This window comes from Ruditapes philippinarum, unplaced genomic scaffold (genome assembly GCF_026571515.1).
Source record: "Ruditapes philippinarum isolate M1 unplaced genomic scaffold, ASM2657151v2 ctg742_1_1_1_1, whole genome shotgun sequence".
NCBI classification, from domain to species: Eukaryota; Metazoa; Mollusca; class Bivalvia; order Venerida; family Veneridae; genus Ruditapes; species Ruditapes philippinarum.
In genome coordinates, this window is record NW_026852967.1 from 210,097 (window position 1) to 229,546 (window position 19,450).

Below are 19,450 nucleotides of genomic sequence, written 5' to 3' on the forward strand. Positions count from 1 at the left end.
TCCCGTTAGATTTGAATAAACCTATTTATTTTGTTTCTATATACGAAGATACTTTATTTATCTAGAGAAAAAAAACCTCACTACTACTTTTACAAATTGTATATTGTTAAATTGTTACATACGGAAATTACTGTTCCCGCCTGTTTCATATATTACTTTCATTATATAGCTATAGCCATTCAATGTTATTGGTTTGAAAATATAATCAAAATGCCCACAATTAGAAAAAATCTTTTTGATCAAGTTGTTGCATTTATATAACCTGATTCTAAATAAAAGTATTTTATGTTGTTGTTGTTCTTCTTCTGCCGAGACATTACTACTTGCAGGTTCATTAAAAGCATGTTAACATTGAACAAACAAACTGTTTGTCTTATAATATGATGATGTAAGATTAAAATTATCAAATTATCATTGTTTGACATATAGTTTGAGACTTAGGTATTTGAATTTGCATTCGTAAGCTAATTCATCATGAGTGTTTCATGGGGCGTCCGTGACCAAGTGGTTAAGGTCGTTGACTTCAAATCACTTGCCTCTCACCGCTGTGGGTTCGAATCCCGACAGGGACTTTGGATTCTTTCATGTGAGGAAGCTATCCAGCTAGCTTACGGAACGTCGGTGGTTCTACTCAGGTGCCCGTTCGTGCCTGAAATATGCACGGAAGGGCACCTGTGGTCTTCCTCCACTAGTAAAGCTGGAACGTTGCGATATGACCTATATTGTGTCGATGTGACGTAACCCCCCAAAAAAAACAACAAACAAACAACAAACAAACAAACAGTTTCAAAGTATAGAATAAATATTTAAATTGTGAGTGCATTCATATGAGATATTATGTCTGTCTGCATGAACCTACCATCTCTTGTCTTGACTGCACTCTATAGTTTGAAGTGAATGTTAAAAGCACAAATAGCCATTTCTATAGCATATTTACAGGATTGAAGATTTATACTAGTATCAAACAATTTCTTTCTAGATAATAAGAAAATACTTTTAGAAAAGTTTCCATCTTTTTTGACCATAAGTAAATAGTACTGAGGTAAAGTTCTACGACTAATGCTACTTTATTGAACTTGAGTTTATCACTTAAGTCGACTAAAAGAAGTTTGCCTAAATGTAAATTATGCAATCCACAAAGCACTTTGCGTCAAGGGTAACAAATTGTGGTTGTATTTTTCAGACAACGGTTTTCATTCAATACAACAATTGTCGCTGTTCTGTGAACCTAGTAGATTTCATACTCACGCTTTAGCTTTCTTTCGATAACACTTACATATAGAAATCATATTTTTTTATTGTTTTACTTTTGTTTTAAAAAATAAACCAAATGAATGTTGTGAAAAAAAACGTCTTGGACTCAATATGCAAATCTCTAAGAGGTGGTCCAGAATAGGCTTGGAGCGAGGTCGGTGGACCTATAAAGACTTTGTACCTGTGAGGAAAGTGAGGAACATTAATTAAGGTTAAGTAAAAAATTGGGTTGTGTATTTAAAGTTATACTCATGAGTGATTCATTTTACTATATGAATCAAATGTTTTTCTTTGATTCAGACATAATAAAATTTTGGGAAAATTGATAATTTTTGGGATTTTGGTGTCCATTCTTATTCTTTTGATACCATACCTTGACCACATCATGTATATATGTTTTGGTTTTATGTATTGCTTTCTTTTGGTTATATTATTATATTATCAATAATTTATGTTGTTTGAGGGAACGACAGAAAACATATTAATTTAAGTACAATCTATGTTAAATCTGAAGTTATGTTTTGCATGACAAATTTCCAGAAAACAAAAAACATAAAGCCTGTCTTTCGTATAGTATAAGAATTAAAAGTGTATTGCATTTTACGAATTTGTATTTATAACCCGTGTTTGAAATTACGACATTTTCTTTAGGGAGATTTCTCAGAAATACAAAAAAACTACTACTGTAATATTAGATAGATGTTAATTTTCAATTAAATTAATAAGATATATTTTTAATATCCATGTCTTAAACCCTTACCTTTATGGCGTGTTGATAGAATAATTTCATTTCCAACCTCTAAAATATGAACAAAATGTTATAAAAAGCTATAAATGAAATGAAACATATTTCATGTTTTAATTACAGATATTGCATATTTAACTTTGTTAACAAAGAAATGGTTCTTTGCATTGAACAGGTATACATGTGCTGATGGCAGCGAAAGGGTTGAAACTGAGTTTTAAAATACTTTCATAAGTCAGACCTTAGACATTGGATTTGTTTTGTCTCAAATTTAAGGTTCTAGCTTATATTTGACTGCTGGTGAGACTGGATTGTTTAGGGAACTGCGTTTTGTGGACTTGGCATTGCCTTGCTGGTCTTTATTCTCATTTTGTATGTGTTTTTGTTTCACGACGAGTTTCTTTTCGTTCAAAATTTTATGTGATATGCACAGCAATACTTTCTGTATTTTGTTCGTTCTTTAAGGTTTCATTTTTTTATCTTGCATCTTTTTTATTATCTCATTAGCGTAACATGCACTGCAAAAAACAGTCTACATACATTCTTTCCCAAGTGTTATTCTTCCGATCCATTGACATTTATTTAGTACACGTATCTCTGATATTTTTTGTCCCATGGATTATTAACACTATGTATTTTAATGTGTTTTCTTTAGTCTTTCGGGACATTGATTAAACACTTTGAGTGATGAATTCGGTGATAGAGGGCATGAGAGACTTTGCGCATTACCTTGCCTCTCATAAATAGCAAGCAAAATTGTGTCAACTATTTACTTTATTATCATGATTGTTATTATTGCCCTCTAACGATCTCCCCTTCCATATTTCATTGATAGTCACAAGAGTGCCACATTGGATGTTTTCTCTCTGTCTTGTGCCCTGTCCTGTTTTTGTTTGGTCTCCTGCTGGGCTCCTTGCCGGCAGTCCTTTGTTGCTGAATCGTGCATGTTGGGGTTGCGTTCGTTGAGCGCAAAGCTTCCTTGATCATCTTGTTTTTCATATTTTTTCCTTATTATTGTTGAACAAACATCTGGATGAAATATAAGTCTAACTTTTATGGTTTCGTAAACTGCATCAGCCAGTGTATGAGCTAAATGTTAGCTTGCATTCTACAACTATTGTCCGAAACAGGCTCTATCTAATAAAACATGCGTGGCTTTTAGTGAAAACAGTGTATGAAGTTTAGTTTACCCAAACATCATAATTTGTTATAACGAACGTAAATTATTACGGGTATATTTGATTTTCGAGACATTTGATATCCCTACATTGCGTACATGGGCTTTGAGGAAAAAAACAGACTTTTCATAATATTTGCATTAACGATATTTCAGTTAAAATAACAACGGAAAATCAGAGTTCTAGCAGCACAGTCCACTTCGACAATACACTATGAAGCCACACAGACGGGTGCATAAAAATGATACCAAACAACATACAATACAATAACAAACACAATGTTATCTCGGATTTCTTTTAATTATGGTTAATTCGTTTTAGGTTATTTCTGAGATAAAATCACAAATCAAGCAAATAAATTTTATTGACTAATTTCTTAACTATGACCTAAAGATTTTTGTTTACTAAATACATATGCTAAGGATACTAACATATTTATAGCACATTGAAAATAACATAACAGAATTTATTTAAATTTACATGATCTTAAATATTATAACATGAATATTTTAAGTGAAATTCAATTAAGGGGCTTAACGACCTCGTTTTTGAATTATCTGCCTATGCATTTGGCAATTAAGCTGACCTCAAAGGCAAATAATTCAAAATTAAGGTTCTCCAGGCCTTTTTCTGCTTTCTATAAAGCTGGCTTTCTAGTGAGTGATTGCGCAAAATTTCAAGAGTAAGTTATATGTAGTTTTGCTTATTTTTTCTTATTGACTTAAACCTATGCCAATTTTCGTTTAAAATGACAATGCTTATTTCAAGAACTTTCAGTCTCCATTCTGAAACAAAACAAAGAGAAAACAAGCAAAAAATGAATGGAATTTTATGAAAGTTTGAATAATGACTAAGAGTGACCAAAGATGATATGAAAAACAAAACCAAAATTATAAATTGAATGTTTGTCTGACTTAAGTTTTAGTCATATGCCATTAAAAAAACCTGATATAACAAAAGATGTAAGATCAAAGACTGATAACACGATTACGGGTCGGTGACTTAAAAAGAATTTTTGGTTAAAATGTTTCAATTGTCATATTCTAAGATTATTGGAATTTTAAATAATTTCTCATTTGTAATTCTGCTTTATGACTATATGTAACATAAGCATACGCCTTAAAGATTCTGTATGTTGTAATAGATGGTTGTTACCACACTGAAGTGAGATTTTATATATGTATATAATTATGCTTATAAAACAATTTTCAAACATCGAAGAATATGAAAGATATATACTGCAAATATGTGTGCACATTAGTTTAAACATATTTATTTTTTCATCAAGTTACAATATTACACACCAAACAAAAAATTTATACAAAATCATGATAAAATGGATTGAACTGGAAGCTAAAAGCTTATTGTAATTCTCTCCACATCATATGCTTTCATTTCTTATTGAAAAAACTGACTTGGACTTTATAGAAAAAAAAATCTAATTACCTCCCTTTATTTACATGAAATGTTAACTTGGTAATATCTTTATAAATAATGCTTTTTGGAACTTAGAATATTGATTAATGTGAATTTAAGCATAATATTTATGATATAAAGTCATAAAATATTGTGTTACAGGATCTTTAAATAGATAGTTTTCATAGCAAATGCATCATCTATGTCACACTTTTACGCTAAATATTTTCCAAAAGATTAAACTCTCTACTATATTACTATGAGTCTAAAAAGTCTATAAACTGATATCAAAGTTTAATTCAGCATCTTAAAATACTGTGTATATTTCCAAATTTCAAAAATTGTAGCTGCATTTAAAAACATGGGTCACAAGTTCAAAATCTGTATCAACTAATCCTCAATTTCAAAGGATCATTGTGCAAATTTTAAGCTTAAATATCTAATTACAAAATGATCACTTAGTCAAAACTGTATCAGAGCTCAGTCCTGCATCCTAAACGTTACACATGTTCAAATTTCATAGTTTTTATATAAAAGAGGCATCTTAATTAAATTCTAGGCCATCTAATATCAGAGTTAAATTGTTCACATGATCTGTAAAAAAAATCTTAAAATATAGGTAACTAGGTCAAAATCAAGGTCTGCTGATATCAGAATTTAAATCTAAATCTGTAACTGTGATGATCGTCCAAATTTCATAGTTGTAATTAAAATAATAATAAAATAATTACTGAGTCCCCGTGGGTAGGGCCAATTTTGGCCAACGGGGCATGCATTTAACAAACTGGGTAGTAGTTTTATGTAAAATGCAGGAGAGGTCAATTTTGACCCTATTTCAGGATTTTTATAAATTTGAAAGGTTCACTAGAATCTGCTTCACAACAAATATATCTAAGTTCCAGATATTTGGAGTTTGGCAAAGAAGAATAAATAATTAGACCCGGGGACAATGTCTATTTTGACCCCATAGTCATGCTTTGAAAAAAAATCGGAATGGTTTACTATACGATGTTATATATGAAATGCCTAAGCTGTAGATCCTGCAGTTATAGAGAAAACATGTTTTAAAGGTTTATCTATATGATTCCAAAAACACACAATTATCTCCCATGGCAAGGCATATTTTATGATGGTTATGATTTGAAGCCTTTAGATTTCAATTTAGCAATATTAACATTTTAATCTTATTAACAAGCACTAGTATGTCAAAGAAATAATAATAATAAAAATGACTTTTCAAAATTATGTAAACAAAAACCACATTTATTTTTAAACCACTTTTTCAATGACCAATTTTATAGATTAAAATCATTTCAGATTTTGACAGCTTAAAATTTTTCACACAGTTATTCAGCTCTCGTTTCTTCTGTATATAAGGTAATAATATAATCAAAAACTGCTGACAAAATTAAATATTGTATTCAAACAAGTCGAAAAATTAATTAAATTGCTTTTATGTTGTCGTTGTTGTTTTTTGATGTTGTTTGTCTATTTTTACAAAACATTTCAAAATTAAAAAGAATCAACAAATATAAACTGAATAGAGACAAGCATAATCATTTCAAGTAGCATAATATTAACTTAGAAAAAGTAATTAATAAATACCCAAGTATAGAAATAGTTATGTGCGTGCGTGTGTGCGTGTGTATGTGTGCGTTCGTGTATATGCGTGCGTGCGTGTGCGTGCTGGTTATGTATTTGCGTGAGACAACTGTATTCACAATGCTTATCACATAAAATAGGATATTTACATTCAGTTGAAAATAAGTGAAGATCAAATCATAAAAAGAAACATGTTCTATAAAGTTGTTTCTCGTGAGTGATTGTGCAAAATTTCAAGAAAACGTAATGGGTAGTTTTGCCTATTTTTTCTTATTGACTTAAACTAATGCCAAATTTCTTTTAAAATGACAATGCTTTTTTGCCTTTTCAAGAACTTTCAGTCTCCATACTTAAACAAAACGAAGATAAAACAAATAAAAAAAATAAATGGAATTTTATGAAATGTTTCATAATGACCAAGGGTGACCAAAGATGATATGAAAAACAAAACTAAAATTGTTTGTCAGACTTAAGTTTTACTCATCTGCCATTAAAACATCCTGATATAACAAAAAGGCAAGTTCAAGGGCTGATAATACGATTACAGTGACTCAAAAATAATTTTTGGTTAAAATGTTTCAGTTGTCATATTCTAAGATTATTGCTATTTTAAATTTCTCATTTGTAATTCCAATATCTGCTATATGACTATATGTAACATAAGCATTCGCCTTGAATAGATAGTTTTCAAAGCAAATGCATCAACTAGGTCACACTTTTAAGCTAAATAATTTCAAAAAGATGTAACTCTCTACTATATTTTCTAATAATATCTTGTTCTAGGCTTTTAAGCCACATAAGCTATTTTAGCTATTATTTTCATGGCTAGAAAAAAATAAAATGTTAAGGTGGATAAACAAAAATAGGACGAACAAGGCAGTGGCTATATGCACTCCCCAGCATATGAGACCCAATATTTTCTCTTAACAAAATTAAAATTTATGTTCGGCATCATCATTCGAATTCTCCATTTGCGGCATATACTATTAATCTACTCTTTCTAAAAATGGTTAATCATAATATAATCTTATCAGGTACTAAAATAAAACATTTCTAAATCAAAACCTTTATAGCTTTGGCCTTTTTTTATTAATCTGTACCAAGTCTAAAAAGACTATAACCTGGCATCAAAGTTTAATTCAGCATCTTACAATGCTGTGTATATGTTCAAAATTTCCAAAAATAAAGCTACAACTAAAACATCAAAATCTCTGTCAACTAATCCTGAACTTCAAAGGAACATTGTTCACAGCTCTGATAAAGGTAGTGTGTGTGTGTGTGTGTGCGTGCGTGCGTGCGTGCGTGCGTGCGTGCGTGTGCGTGTGTGTGTGTGTTGTCGGTTATGTATATGCTAGAACAAACATACACACACCCACACACACACCCGCACCCGCACGCAAACACATCCGCACGCACACACACACACACACACACAAATTCTATTTGTTCAGCACTTTAAAAAATCAATTTTATTTTAATTGGGGTTTTGGACTTCATGCCATTTTTTCCCCCTCGCACCCCTTCACAACTTTCTTTCCCACAAAGGGGGTTTAAAAAATATTTTTCTAAAATTTGGGTTTTACACATCTGAAAAGAAACAATTTTTTTTTTCGCTCTTTAGGGGACGCTTTCCTGTTTTTGCACCAACTGTCTCGTGCCTTTTATTTAATAGGGGAAAGTAAAAAAATTTATGAATATTTATTTTTCTAATCTAATTTACACCATTTTCCCTAACTTTTTTAAAAAAACAAACATAACCTTTTTAAAAAAACACAACTTTTTTTCGTATTTTTTAAAATTTTTGTGCTTTACAAAAGTAATAAAAAATCCCAAATTTTTGCAAAAAAAAATTTTTCCCAAAATTTTGATATTTAATACTTTTTCTGAAAAAATTTAATCAAGGGGAAACCCAATTTTTTTCTTTTGAAAAGCTGCCCAAAAATTTTGTAAATTTTTTATCAACATAAATTTTGGGGACCCACATAAAACAAAAGACACTTTCGTGATGATTTAAAAGTTAAATATAACACTTTTTTCAGTTTAAAAGAAATAAAAAAGACTTTCTGTTTATTTACAAAAAACAAAAAAGTTTTTTAAAAACATTATTTTATTAGTTTTCTATTTCGAACAAACTCACACACCCAAACTTTATACCCAAGGGGGTTTTTTCCAAAAATAATATATTTCTTTCCGCATTTATAAAGGAAAGTTTTATGTTTTAAAAATTAAAACCCCCAAAATGAAACAAATCAAGAGATAATTTGTTTTTCTTTTAACACGGGTTTTCAATTTAAAAAAAATTAATTTTAAAAATTAAAATTTTAATTTTTCGTTTAATTTGGTATATTATCTCAAATTACAGGAAAACAAAAGCTCCGTTTCTTCCTCAGTAATATTTTGAAAAAAAAAACAACAACAAAATCAAACAACAAAAGTAAACATTAAACTTCATTGTATGCAGATTATTTATTCAACTATAGAAGTTTTGTCATATGGCGACTTTCCAGTCTTACTGGTGGAGGTAGACCTCAAGTGCCCCTTTTATGCATTTATGGATATTTCAGGCACAAACGGTCACCAAAATAGAACCACTGACGTTTTGTAGTCTAGATTGATAGCATTCTCACATGAAAGATTCGGAGATACTGACGAGGATCGAACATACACCAGTGCGAGACAAGTACTTTAAAGTCCACCATTTTAACCACTCGCCCACGGACGCCCCTATCCAATTGATTGACGCAATTATTGGCACGTTCTGTAATAATTCGAGCAAATTTATCGGAAAAAAATGAAGTTTCAGGTTGGGAAAAAATATATTTGTGTTAAGTTTATTAAAAAATACCATAACCCAAACAATAAAAAAGGTTTTTAAAACAAAAGAAAATTTCATTTTACCTTTTTGGTTTACGGGGGTTTGGGACTGTGGTGAGCAACCCCTTTAAGTTGGTTTTTCCCTGAAAAAAGGGATTTTTACTTTTAAAATTTTTTTCACCCCTTTAAAAAAATTTATTTTACTAATTTTGGGATCTATTTTAAAGCTTCTAAATTTCTTAAAATTTTTCAATTTGTTTTTTTTTAATGCCTTAAAAGGATTCTTTTTTTTAATTTTCAAAAGGACAGTTTGGTCGCATTCTGCTTTACTTTAAAAAAAATTTTCACTTGGGGGGGACCCCAGGTTTTAAAGAGACCCAAAAACGCCCCGGCCCTTGCCGTTTTTTTCCTCCTGAAAAGTATAACATATTATTTATGATAAATTAAAAAGACAAAATCATGTTAATTTTGGGTGTTTTCGATAATTTCTCTTAAAAAGCCCGTCCGAATCAAAATTTTTGTTAAAGGGGGTTTCATTTTTTGGGAAGACCTTTTTTTTTATGGGAGATTGAAAATTTTCTACAAAAAACAAGGGTTTGGGAATTGATGAAAAAATTTTCAGCTGATTTAGTTTTAAGATTTTCTTTTAACATTCCTCAATCAGCTGCGTCGGCGTTTCGTGGTGTGTTTTGTTTTTTAAGATTTTAAGCCCTTTTCAAACTTTTTAGGTTTAAAAAAGTGTGAATTAAAAAACCTTTTTCAAAGGGCCAAAGTCCCCTTAAACATGATAAAAAATGGAGCTCCCCCAAACAAAAGTGTGCACTCCTTTAAATTTAAATAAAAACATTCAGTTTAAAAATTTCCCCCAGATTTTTCATAAATTTTTAAAAAATAAAAGATTTTAAAAATTGAGCGGAAATCTCGAAAAATCTTTAAATGGGAAATAATTTGAAAACCCGGGTTTTTATTTTAAAAATATAGCCCTGAAAATATAGGGAAAAATTTTTTTCGCTTAAAACATCGTGAGTGTTTAAGAAAATTTATGTACTTTTCATTGGGAAATATGTTATATGATTGGTTAGCATGGTTACCAAACCTTAATTTTTCCCTTTATAACAGTTTTGCCAAGGGGAAAAAAACTCCTATTCACTTTTTTTCACAGCGCTTTTGGTATCGTTTTTCCAGTGCCTTTCCATGACCATTATATAAAAAAGAAAAAATTCGCCCCCTTAAAAAATTTTTTGAATTTTTCAACAAAAAAATTTAAAAAAACGGTTAGAAGTTTACCTTATGGGCTAATGCCTGCTTCGGAATATTTATACCATTCTTCTACATCAAGTTCTTTCTTTAAAGTCTTAGAAAAAGCTGACAGCATTTTCAAATTATTTTTCTTCCAGTTTTGACTAATTCCATAAGATACTAACGAAAACGTACATAAAACAAATCCTGGGAAACCAACGGGTGAGTAGTTAAGGTTATTTTTAAATCACTTGAAACCTAGACTGTTGGCAGAAAATAACGATCGCTTTTAAAAACTTTAAAAAAGTTTAACAAAATACAGAAATTAAAGCATTTCTCTTCTATATTTGAAGATTGTTCATTATGTTGTGTTATTTTCCATGTACAATTCGTTCTTGTTATAACTCTTGTTTCTCAAGTTTGTTTTTTCAATAGGATATTCTTTAACACGCACTTTATAACTTGCCTAACGATCCCTGACATTTACATTGTGCTTAGTTCACTTCCTGATAACTAATTTGGGGTATAACTGGGGGCCACCGGACACTTTTTTCAAAATATCAAAGTTTATAATTTATGGTAGGTTAATGTTCGTGAAGTTGGCAGCCTAGCAGCCTGGCAGCCTAACAGCCTGAAGTTGGCAGACTAGGATCCTGGTGTTGGCAGCCTGGAAGCCTGGCAGCCTGAAGTTGGTAGCCGAGCAGCCTGACAGCCTAGCAGCCTAAAGAAAACTAAGAGTCGTACAAACATGAAAATGGTATGAAATACACCAGTAGCACTTTAGATCTTTAGATCATTCCATGCCTTTTTTCAATTCGTGATCTTTATTTTTTAAAATGTTGTACTTTATCTTTACATAATTTTTTTCATTCTAACGCTTTGAAATTTGTGAAGTTAGCAGCGTAGCAGCCTAAAGGAAAGCCTAAGGATAGTACAAACATGAAAACGGTCGGAAATGAATCGGTAGCATATACTAAGATCATTCCACGTCTTTTTTCAATATCGTGATTTTATTTGTTTCTAAAAAATTGAACTTTTTTTTTCATTTATGATCGTTTCGAATTCGAAAATTTTTTTAGCAGCCTAGCAGCCTGGCAGCCTAGCAGCCAAAAGAAAACTAAGGATAGTACAAACATGAAACCGTCGGAAATTAACCGGTAGCACATACTTAGACCATTTCACGTCTTATTTCAATATCGTGATCTTTATTTTTATAATATTGAACTTGATTTTTTTTTTCATTTTGACGCTTTGAAATTTGTGAAGTTAGCAGGCCAGCAGCCTGGCAGCCAAGCAGCCTAAAGAAAACTCAAGATAGTACAAACACGAAAACGGTCGGAAATGAATCAATAGCACATACTTAGACCATTCCACGTTATATTTATATCATGAACTTATTTTATTTTTTTTAAAGAAATTGAACTTTGAAAGATTTTTTTCTTTTTTTAAGATAACCATTTATTAATCTGACGCTTCGAAATTCGTGAAGTAACAAAAACCTTAAAAATACTAAGAATTGTACAAACATGAAACGGTCGGAAATGCATCGTTGGTGCTTAATTAGAGCCGACCTGTGGTCATTGTTGAGCGCAAGAAATTTTTTAGTGTTGCTAGAAGCAAGTGTAGACCGCTGTTTCCATTTTGATAAACCTCTGTCAGTATATATACTGCAGCACAGATTCTATAGTGGACGAAGCCTGCAACAGTGAAGACTCGCACCGTGTCTTCCAGCGTCCACACCACTTCTTCTAAAAGTTTCCTTCTTTTTTCTACTCATTGACGCACTAAAAGTCTCATTCATATGAAATGCTAAAAGGACCATGTTTTTAAATAACATAATGAAGTAGTTTAGCACAATTTCTCGCGCGCAAAAAAAAAAAAAAAATGTGGTTAAATTGGAAAAAAAAGAAGCGACGTTTATGTGTGTTATTTTTGAGCAAATGCTATTTTGTATGGATATGTTTTCATGAAGTTGACGATGTTCAAGGCATATTTACTTTAGGTCTATAAATGTGTTGAAACGTGAAGAGAAATACAATGCATATGTTTAAACGAACATATAAATGAACATAAAGATTATCTGAACTTAGGAACAATAGCCATTTGCTCCATGGTTGCCGCATTCGTGGTCTTGTAGACGATAAAGCCAAGAAATGAAGCGGTGTGTATGCCTCTACAATTGTTTTGCTGATAATTTTACTACATATTTATATAATTTTCATTTTTTTCGATAAATGTTACGCTAGTTACGCCCCTGGTCAGGCTATCGTACAGGAAAGTTGAGAATATCAGCTTAATATCTTAAATTTATATATTTTGACTTTCATTTTATTTTACTTCGTAAAAACAGGTTATTGTACATATTGATAGTCATTTTACTTTATTACCCCTCACTTTTTTCGTAATGCTAATTTCCCATAAAGGCCCTCTGGGAGTTTTTTACTGTTAATTTGCAAGTGTACCACGTGACTTTAAGAATTTTGTACTGTTACATAGGTAACAGTATTTTAACAGTATATAATCTGTCACGTGGTCCTATTTTTCTTAATAAAATGAATAAATGGCCGCCATTTTTTTCTCGATTCATTCTTATTTTCGTACGTTAAACCCCGATAGGACATCAATTCTTCTCTGAGTAACTATGAGACTCATAAAATTTAGTGTGTATATTTCCGCACCCTGGGTGCTTTTCGCGTATAAAATATCTTTTGTTGAATAGTCAAAAAGTGAAAATTCCGTTTTCAACGGAAAGTAGATTCTTATTGCAATGTTAAATAATTATGTGTCAAACGGAACATGGCAGACGATTTTAAGCTGCAACAAAGGATTATTTAACAATTTTAATCATTAAACAATTTTAATCAGTGAAACGTTTACAGATATGGTGGACAGACATAGGATATCATCGTTATTTGTTCAAAAACCATGCTAAGAATATCCTGGGACACAGAAGGATCAGATTTCACATTTTTTTATCATAACCGTGTAAATGGGTTAGTGTTTTGTTTTCTAGAAAAACCTAGCTTATTGTATGTTTATGATTTGTAGATATCACCAACTTGCTTAAAGAATAAAAGAAAAAGAAAACTTCTCAAGTAGGCCTAAAAAACACTTAACACTTTAAAGGTAAGACATTTAGTTATTGTTACCCTTGGTTTTTTTTGTTACAGTTAGATTAAGTTACAATTTCAGATCATCACAGTATTTTTGTTCGGAGGGTAATAAAATAAAAACACATGGGTTGGAGTAACAGTAAAAATATCACCCCCAATAAAAAAGACTGTTACCCTCGGCTACGCTCGACCGGTAACAGTATTTTCTCTCGGATGTATATTTTTTACTGTTCCAAAACCCAGTGTTATTTATATATAGTTCTTTCTTTAAATTTTTAAATTCAAAAATTTAAAATACAAAAAAATTAATCTAAAAAAAAGCACACAAAAAAATAAATAACCGCATATTACAAGTCATTGAATAACGAGTAATGGTGCGGACGACTATTATTATTATCATTGTTATATTTTATTTATTTATTTATTTATCTATATTTGAATACAAACACACCAATACGACGCGTCTAAGCATTCGTCATGATCACAATCGCGGTACCGATTATGTAAGATTGCGTATCAAATGTTAATTGTCCAGACTGACATTTTCTGTAAGAAATCTGCTGTGAACATAGTATTATTTTTTACAAAATAGCTTAAGCTCTTAAATTAAGTTTGCAAATCATGGTCATGCAACTACATAATTAGGTAAAGAAGGAGACGCTTGTTTTGGTGAGTCTATTATGTGTTGTTTAGGAGGTGAGTTGTCATATAACAGAAATTTACAATTTATATGCATTTATTATTTTTCGATGATTTCAATTATTTTAAATGATTCTGGGATTGTTTTATCAAATTATTTGTAAATAAAATTGTTATATGTCCGATTAAAGGCATAATTTTAATGACCATGAAACTGCTTCACACCTTAATGTATATTGATCACTTGATGGTTTCAGCCAATGACAAAACATCAACTTATTCGGGCAGAGAAAAGGTTTATCGATAATCTTTATGTAGCGAACAAAGTTTGAATTGCAAGTATTTATTTAATATTATATTTTCGGCAGAAGAAACTGTCCGAGGAGGACCAGGCATTTCCGTATCTTCGTTACAGTATCACGTGATTATCCCACGCACCATCGCGACTTAAAGCGAGAATTATAAATATAGGTAACATGGGCGCGTCGTAAAGAATAGGAAATACCTTTTTATATCTATTTGTAATAAATATTTACAAACCGTATCTTTTGGGTTTTATTGGATCAATTGATAACAAATAATGATGTTTTTTGTAAATAAATAATAATTTCTCAAATCTGTGACTATGATTTTCAATGAAAGTCTACCTATAATATATTAGAAAAGTTTTGAATGCTCTGTAAGATAAAAAAGAAAAAAAAGATCGTGTCCGTGTTAGCTATGTTTTTTTTTTGGTGACCAGATTTACGAGTTTATAAAACAAAGAACTACTCGAGCAAAAACGAGGTTTTATTGTTTATATTTCTATTTCTGTGGGTTTGCAAAATTTTCATATGGTCTGTTCAGTGGAAGATGTGTAATTTTGTGTTTATGTTTTAAAGCAGTAAATTGGTCGTGCATTGTTCTTTTCTTGAAATCATTTTCCTCATCTGAAGGCATACAACTTTAATATTATGATACATTTATTAACGGATTTATATTACAAATAAATCCATGATTTATTACATTCCATGAAAATGTTTAAAGATATAAAATATCTGATGACATGTTATTTTTTCATTTCACATAACACCTTTCATGCAGCAAGCATAGAGAGTCTTCACAGAAGTTAGTATGCAATCGTACCTATATTATATACGAATGTATGTAATATTTTTGTTGTATATGATATTTTCGGCAGAAGAAACTGTCCGATTTTCGTATCGTAAGATGGCTGTCGTTACACTATCACTTGATTATCCCAAGCACCACCAATACGTAGTGCGGGAATTATAAATATATCTAACCTGGGCGCGGTATAGGATAGGAAATACTTTTTTAGAAATATTTACAAACCGTATCTCATCGGGGTTTCATTGGATCAATTGATAACAAATTATAATGTTTTTGTAAATAAATAATGATGTCTCAAATCTGTGCACAATTTTAATATATTTTGTTCAGTGGAAGATGTGCAATTTTGTGTTTATGTTTTAGAGCTGTAAATTGGTCGTGCATCATTTTTATATTTTGATTTCCTTGACATAATTTTTCTCATCTGAAGGCAGGCAATGTTAATAGATCTCTTACATTTATTACATCCATGTAAATGCTTAAAATATAAATTATCTGATGACATGTTTGTTCATTTTACATTACATCTTTCAAGCAGCAAGCATAAAAGTCTTCACAGAAGTTAGCATGCAATCGTACTTATATTAAATACGAATGTATGAAATATTTTTCTTGTTAAGTGTCTATTAACCATGAGAAATCTGTCGTTTACAAATGAGCGTCTTCTGATATGATCTGTTTAAAAGATGGGTAGAGCGGTGCTTTAACGGTGAAATTTACGATGCAAAGTTTTCTCCTGGTGATGAGACAGACTTTTTTCTACCTCTTTACCTTTTTATAATGATCATAGTTCAGGAATAGTGAATTTTGTTATTTGATATAGTTGGCATCCTTAAAAATATGTAATTTGTCCAATCTCTGAAAAAACCACATATGATTCATTTCTTATTTACATTAGATTTGAATTATAATGACGAAGACTAAATTTATGTTGATGATTTAGATTATTATATTTGAAGGATGATGATGATATTATTGTTGTTATGCAAAACTGTCTGCTATATTATAGTTACTGGGCAGCACGGGTAGAGAGATTTAACAACGCAGTTGTTCGGTTTCTTAATATTTTTACTCATGATATTACAGAGAGGTGATGCCAGGTAAATTTAGGCGGGGATTATCAGCTAGCTGACCAATAGCATGGAGCTAAATATAGATATATCTGTGCCAATGGGGAGTCAATATATAACAAAAGTCTTACACTGATGATTTCATAAACACAGTGAAATTACCAAATATAAATTTTCACTGCATTCAGACTATGTTTGAATGCGGATGAAAAGGGGATTAGGCAAGAAATGAAAAACATTTCTATATGCTTACCCTGAACGGCGATTCCAAGCATTATTGGAAATGTTAATACTTGTACATATATTCAGTTCTTCCATTTAAATTTTACCGAAAACAGACGGTCTTCGGGGTAATATCTATCTCGTAACTGCATGATTATAGTTGGTACATCTGTTTGCATATTTCTTTTAAAATATGCGAAAAATAAATTAAATGTTTAAAGGAACGTTTCGATGTACGCTATATTAAAGAATGCTTAATTTTCTTAACTCGTAGAACGTACATTTTGTATATGTAAGCGTGACCAACGCCGTGACATCATATTAAATTAACAGTGCGTATACGATAACGTCACACCAATTTGCAAGTTATGGTTGATCCCATAAGAGGGAGTTTACTGGATATGAATTGGTGCCTTTGATAGAAATCCTTGGAGATGACACCCTTTGTTAATAAGGAATAACGAATGTCACTGAATTTCCTGTATACAATAATATCGCTATAATTTCCTATTTCTCATGATTAAGGAAGTGAAGCTGTTGACGACTGAAAAAATCGCACCAGTCCAGTGCTATATCAAATCCCCATCATACCCCATATACCATATACATGTATATGCCCTATTTACCATATACATGTATATGGTACATATTCATATTAAGGTGACATGTTGATGTTCTGTAAAAAAGTGATAATAAAGTGTAATAAAGTTTCTGTGTCTTCCCGTATTTTAATAAAGATGAACTTAGAAATATTAATTTAACAAACTTATATATAAGTATCCATAACAATCTCTTTTTCTACTGATCTTTACCCCTAATTTATTTTTAATGTTGGTTAAAACAAATAAGTGCACAGAGAGCTCAAAAGACATTTGGCCATCAAAGTATGATTTCGATATGGACGAAAACGAAGGCATTACGTCAGATAAAGTTTAAACCCCGTCATAACAGATGCATAAAACTTTGAAACATCAGAATCCTAAAAGTACATTTTATCGTCTGTAATCCTGTAAAGTCTTTTGATTGTAAGACATTTCCAAACATTTCACTATGTGCTATATTCTTCATCTTCTAAATGATGATAGGCTGCCAGGCTGGATATAATAAAAAGGCTTGGAATGGTCTCAATTAGTGTCACTGATGCATGTCCGAATGTTTTCATGTCTGCAGTATTCTTAGGTTTCTTTACGCTGCTAGGCTGCTAATTTCACAAATTTCGAAGCGTCAGAATGAACAGAAAATAAAGTTCAATATCTAAAAAAATAAAGACCAAGACGTGAAATGGTCTAAGTATGTGCTACCGATTCATTTCCAACGGTTTTCATGTTTGAATGAAATTCCTTCTACAGCATACTTCTTCGGTCGATTACAATTGTAACTTACATTCACCAATGCTATCGATAAACATAATCAAACATAATTAAGTATGTAAAAGTTGAACTTAACTATAAAGTAGAAATATCGCATGTCATCACAGACGTTTTGGGAAGTGTCATTCTTTTACGTATAATAAAGAAACAGAATCATGTCCACCAACCGACCTTGCAACAGTTTTCAATGGCCGCGTTGAAGGATTTTCAATGTTTTCATTTCGCTTCTTGCAAACAAATTTCAAACTTTGATTCCTTTGTATACTTTAAACGATAAAGATATAGTTCGTTACATTTGAATATTTATTTTCTCAAGTTATAAGTTATTTCTACTTTATACTTCTTAAAGTGTTCAAAACCTTACAAATCTCTAAATCTTTACTTTGTGTCAAACTGTATAAAAATGTGGAAATTCTCCAACTGGACTCGTTTGCATATTATGTCTAGTATCCACTTAAAAATGTCAATATAATAATAATCTTCAATTGCATTCTCTTCTATTATAAATTAAGTTTCGCAAGATGATGAATTATCGTTATAAACTAAAGGAGTTCCAATGAAGTTCAAATGATTTGAATTTCTTAAAAAAAATTTTTTTAAGATTTGAATTTCCTACATGGATCAGGTGAGATATTTAAGATAAATACAAAATATGCAGAAGATAATCAAGAAATATACTCAGAAATAAATTGAAAATAGTATTTTTGTGCTATTCTTAGTCCGATTTCATTGAGAACGTTGCAATGATTTTCACTTTTAGATCATTTTCACAATAAGAATATTTATTCTGGAAAAAACAGAGCGAACAACTGATCTGAATTTTTGCAAACAAGTCATTGGTATTTTGAAAAATTATTTTCCGAACTACGAGGTAAAAAAAGGATCAGTGGAGTTCCTTTAACATTTTTACTAATAAAAGTCTGTACTACTTATTTTATCAACTCATCAGGTAATAAGGTAGTTTTTATTTTTAGGATATACTGACTTTAAAAAGACTTTCATCGGACTTAATATCAATATTCACTTTACCATTTCATAGATAATTGTTTGGTTTAATCGGAAACAGAGACAAACACTTGCTTTAACAAGAGGATAACTATTTATGGCCTATGGGAAACTTACATAATAAAAAAGTGAGGGGTAATAACATAAAATACGAATAATACGTTCTATATGAACATTTAAAAAGACGACTATTCTTAAATAATAAGGCATAGTACTAATAGGTTATTGGAATCCATTAAATGAAAATTGGTGGGATTATACAACATAAGATCATATGATTTTCAGATTATTTATTCTAACATTTCTAACATTATGTTTTTTTTTTAGAAAAAAAACAAATACATAGCAGTTTGGGGTTATGGGGATCGGCATTAAACATCATATTTTATAGAAAATGTATATTCAGCTTTTTATTTTGTGTGATTAATTAAATAGTGGTCTTTATTTCATTTCTACAATTTGAAAATGTTTTGTATTATGTACTCGATTCTATTGAAACAGTCAAATTTCTAAAAACTATGTTTTGAAATATGCACGAAAAGCCATCTTGTTTCGTCGACCACTTTTTCAAATATATTAACCAAATGTTACATCAATATTACCTAAGGTACTTTTTAAACCTATTCTTATACAAATTAAAATTTCATTGTAGTTTATTTTGATAGAGTGT